General features: G+C 56.0%; 1 long non-coding RNA gene across 1 annotated transcript; it reads left to right on the top strand.

Moving 5' to 3' along the window:
- Positions 1-49: 49 nt before the first annotated feature.
- Positions 50-1391, top strand: LOC109364696. The gene is made up of 4 exons (XR_004162387.1): positions 50-219; positions 302-648; positions 945-1047; positions 1359-1391. It is a non-coding gene; the product is annotated as an uncharacterized LOC109364696 (long non-coding RNA).
- Positions 1392-5063: the final 3672 nt, after the last annotated feature.

Here is a 5063-nt window from a genome sequence, read left to right as displayed (position 1 = left end):
AGTGGGGATGATGGGAACACTATTGGGGTACTGTGGGGTTTCTGGAGGCCCTTGGGGCCTCATGGGGGTCCCTGGGGGCACTGTGGGGGTCCTTAGGGTGCTGTGGGGTCCCCGGGCACCATGGGGCCGGGCGAGTGCTGACAGTGACTGTGTGTGCAGGGATGCTGGGGCGGCAGCTGAAGAATGAGAACCAGGAGATGGTGTTGGACATCCGTAAAGGTGAGCCGTCCCCCTCGCTGCCCCGTGCCCCATGAAGTACCATGCGGGGCCCACGTGGTGACACAGCCCCGCTCCATTGCAGCCCTGCAGGGTGCCAAGGGGGACAGCGAGCCGGCCGTGCGCTGCCTGGTGCAGCAGACACTGCTGATCCTCTGCCAGATGGAAGATGTGCCGCCCACCAGGCCTAGGGGCAGAGCGTCACGCCAGTGGTTCCGGAGGGTGTGGAGGGAGTAATGCCAGTCCAAAGTGTTTGGAGGTGTTTGCATTCTGCTCCTCAATGCCACACTAATGCCAACCCTAAGAGCAACCATAGCCCAAAGCAAACCACAGCCCCAACCATAACCAGAACTCCAGCCTAAACCTCAAGTACAATCATAACCCCAGCTGACTTGCGGAAACTCCATAAGCACAAAGGAGTGATAAAAGCAGGTATGTTTATCAGCACTGCACGCACATGCTGGATGCAAACAGGGTAACCCCTCCTAACTTGCACACCCAGCTCCTCTTTCCCAAAGCAAATGCCACTAATGCAGTCCCAAAACAGAGCTGCACCCGAGAGGAGGAGCTGGGCACGAGGCACAGAGGGCCCGCGGTCTCTGCATCTGCGAGGGGAGCAGAGCGGCTCTCTCGGCTTCTTTGGGACACGCCTGAGCACCCCTGCGTGTCACCGGGCAGCGGGTCCACAGCCAGTCTCCTCTGACCAGATCTCTCCTTCTCAATTCCAGAGCACTTTCCTGAACTGCCACCCCTCCCCAGCTGGATCCACGTCACCTTGACGGTGGAAAAACAGCCCGAGAAGAGAACAAGCGATGTCAAGAAGAAGACCAGGTGAGACTGCAGGCTCAGGGTAGGATCTGCATGGGGTGTTTCCCCAACCCGACAAGAGCCCATTCCCCAACCCCAGGCAGTCACCGTTCAGGGCACGTGAACGCAGCACGTGGAGGGGTGGGATGGGGCTGCCGGGAGCCCCCAGTTCACAGGGCTGGCCCCTCTCCAGCCCTCACAAAAGCACCAGCGCAACCCGAGAGCTGTGCGTGGGGAAGGCTGCCTTGCAGCTGAGGGTCCTGGCTCGGGGTTGCAGGATACGGCCCCAAAGCCGTCACCCACTCAGGCAGACCTCTCCCACTCTGTCCTTTCAGTCAGTTGCCAGCGATCCCGGGGGCATCTTCTACCAAAAAGCAGCCTCAGAAAAAAAAGAAGGGAAAATGCTCCACCAAAAGCAAAGCAACAGAGATGGGTCCAGCACAGGCAGCGCAACCTCCAAGTGGCAGAGAAGAAGAACATAGTGCGATGAAAGCCCCCAGTAGAGGAGGAGTGACAGAAAAGGCACAGGCCACGCTCAGAAAGCACTGCGGAGCCCCAGCCCTGCAACCAACACGGCTGGCAGCCCTATGGTCCTCGAGCTCCAAGACCAGCCTGCCTGAGGAGCGCACCTACAACGCCTCTGCTGCGGTGCCACTGACACACAAGGGGACCAGATCTATGCAGAGTCAGCCACCAAAGAGCAATGCGGGGCTCCCCAGGCAGGGATGTCCTGTCCACGCTGAGCAGGGCATGGGGTGCCCAGGAGAAGCAGAGCTCCACCTGAGGCTGCAAAGCAGGTGCGCGATTCCCATCTGTGCCACTCCTGGGTGCCTGTCTGAACCCTCCTTTGGATTTGGCTCACAGTTTGCTTTCTGAGGCGCTTCTTGCCAATACGACTCTGACTTATCTAGGAGATGAGAGATGGGTGTGGCAACCAACATCACTTGGTGGGCAATTTTACATTTGAAAGCATTTCCTTGGAGCTGTTTGCCTTTGGAGGAGATTGCTCGGGAGTGTTTACTGGCTCAAAATCTGGCCTGTGATCAAAAACTCCAGCTTGGTATGGGAGAACTGGGAAGACCTCCCTGCTTCCTCTTATCTGCTGGCAAGGCCCGGGAGATGGGAACAAGAGTTTCTGCGGAGATCACAAAGCCAGAAGCTGCCACTCCAAAGACAGCTGACTCGACCACTTTGGATTTGAACTGTCACTCCAAAGAGAGCTGACTCTCTTTTGTGAAAAAGTTTGTACAGTTGCCGTGTCATCAACCAAACAACAACCCCTGATGACCCATCACTACTGAACATCAAGGTCTGAACTACGAACCAAGCTGGACTCGTGGTGGTGACTACCTCCCTCTTGCTTGCTACAGAGACTGCTTGCTTTTATTTCCCATCTTTTCTATCGCCCGTCTTCCCCATCTCCCTAAACAACTTGGATTTGTAATAAAATGGACGGGCTAACATCTAACCCATTGTGTCTTCTTCTCTCCGTCAGCTGTACATATATTAAAAGAACCTCCCCTTGCTCTGATGATGGCAGTGAGCCAGCGCTGTCTCCTTGAAGAAAAGCAGAGGTAGAGGGACAGTGGGGACTCTTCCTTCCAAGACCCCTTGGCTCTGACAGACTACATTCCTTGAAGCCTTGGGATCTCAAGCTCCTCATTTTCCAAAGTCACGCTCTCTTCTGGTGGCACGCAAGCACACCAAAGCCCAGGATTTGGCAGCATGCGAAAGGCGTAGCTATGCGTGAGGCTGGGCCTGGGCCAAGAGGAGACTGTTTCCTTCCAGCTTGCTGCTCCTTTAGATCCCTGGTGGGAAGAGAAGGGCTTTTTGGGAGGCACTGGCACAGCTTAGGAGCAAAACACTGCAGCTGGGCGACTTGTAGGGAAGGGATAAAGGGAGGCAGAGAAACAGCCGCCTCCCCTCAGCGTTCTGACCTGAAGCCACCCCAGGGCTATGCATGAGGGAAAAGAACTGCCCTATTAGTTGAGAAGAGTCTCTCTTCTTGTACAGAAATCCATCGGTTGTCAGACCACATGGAAAGAGATGGAGGAAAATACAAGAAAAGTCTTGCAGCAAATGGTCCTTTGCACTGTTCTGGTCATTGGTGCACTGAACAGGATCCGTCAGCCCCACAGGGATGCTCTTTCTCCCTGAGAATCAGGCCCCAGGGGAAACAATTGCAATTCCTCATTTAATAGAAATATTTGCATTCCCTACTCCCACCCTCAGCAGGCACTCAGCCGGCCATCTCTAAGAGGCACGGGTGTGCTCCTCCCAGACACTCATACCCAGCGGTGAACGTGGCACCAGGAGGGATGGGATGGGGCTGCCAGGAGCCCCCACTTCACAGGGCTGTCCCCTCTCCGGCCCTCAGCAGAGCCCCAGCTCAGCCAGAGAGCTGTGTGTGCGAAAGGCTGTGTCACAGCCAAGGCTCCTGGCTCAGGGCTGCAACAGGTGCCTCTTCTGAGCACTGCTGTCGTGAGCGTTGTTCCGAGAACAAGGTGGGGTTAACGGGAACATTTCAGAAGCTGAAGGAGAAGGCCAGAGGCCTGGAAGCGTGACCTGTGGAGGAGCTGCCCTGGGCAGCCGAGCACTGAACATCTAGCACTGAACACTCACTTGTTGAGAGCAGCTGCTTTGGACCAGTCTGGCCAGAACCGGAGCAAGCGATCTCAAGGCACGAGGGGCTCTGGGGCTTCACGTCGTGCTGCCATGCAGCAGATGGCAGCAGAGGGGCAGTGCAGCGGAATACTCTGAAGAACTGTCACCTTGCAGTAAAGAGCAGACAGCGAGGAGTCTTGTGCTTTTGCTTAGAAATAGAGAGGCAAAATCCTCAGCACCATACAATCACCGAGGTTGGAAAAGACCTCCAAGATCATCCCGTCCAACCATACACCTACCACCACTATTTCCCACTAAACTGTGTCCTTCAGTACCACATCTAAATGTTTCCTGAACACCTCCAGGAACGCTGACTCCGGTCCCTCTCTGGGCAGCTGTATGGGAACTGCTGAATCATGGCCTGAACCTCTGATTGATCACCTGAGCCGAGCAATGAGTCAGCCACGGGAGCACAGGTGAAGGCTTCACCTCTCCTAGACCCATTTAAGAGCTGACTACCAGTGGGGAAGGATCTCTTCTGGAGATCCCCTCTGCTGGAGTTTCATAAGTGAGATATGGGTAAGCATCCCATCTTTTCTGCTTTGCTATAATAACTACATAGCCAAGCTCTCTGGTATATCTCATAACTATAACATCAGTACATTCATCGATTGTGCAGTCTGGTAGCCCCCACCAGCCTACTTTCATCAAGGATTCCAGATCTTCCCCAGGGCCAAGTCCACCCTGTACACAGAATCCCAAGGCAGACCATGCAGGCTGAAACTTCTGGCTTCTGAACCTCTGAAAGTTTTCAGGCAAAGGGCTAAGAAGATTAGAGATCCAGGGCTTTTGCCCTGGCAGGGACCCCCCGGCCGGCCAAGAGGCTGGTGGCCTGGGATGTCCCCCTGGCCAGCCGGGAGGCTTCTGGAATCGCAGGGCTACAAGAGCTGGCCAGCCGGCTGGCTTTAGGCCTGGCATGGCCCCACAGGCCGGCCTGGAGGGTTCTGACATGGCAGGGCCACCCTGACCGGCTGTGCAGCTTTTGGCCAGCTAGGGACCTTCTGACCGGCCAACCAGGTTTTAGCCTGGCAGGGCCACGCCGGCCTGCAGGGTTCTGGCATAGCTGGGCTACCCAGGTCAGTTGGCTGGACGGCTTTTGGCCAGGAAGGGCTTTCTCCATTTGGCTGGTTAGCCAGCTATTGGCCTGGCAGGGCCCCATGCTTCTGACCAGGCAGGATTACCCAGGCCAGTCAGCCAACCAGCTTTTAACCCCGCAGGGCCCCCTGGTTGGCCTGTTCGCGCTTTTGGCCTGGCAGGGCATTCCTGATGGGCCAGCCGGCTTCTAATCTGGTAGGGAAACAACAGATGGGCTGTTGTTTTGGGCAACAATCTCGGTCTCATCTTGGATCACATGTCCTTGCCCCAGATCTGCTGGG

Source organism: Meleagris gallopavo, unplaced genomic scaffold (genome assembly GCF_000146605.3).
Source record: "Meleagris gallopavo isolate NT-WF06-2002-E0010 breed Aviagen turkey brand Nicholas breeding stock unplaced genomic scaffold, Turkey_5.1 ChrUn_random_7180001894343, whole genome shotgun sequence".
Classification (NCBI taxonomy): domain Eukaryota; kingdom Metazoa; phylum Chordata; class Aves; order Galliformes; family Phasianidae; genus Meleagris; species Meleagris gallopavo.
The sequence above is the reverse complement of the archived record's forward strand: the minus strand, read 5'-3'. Positions and strand labels throughout refer to the sequence as shown.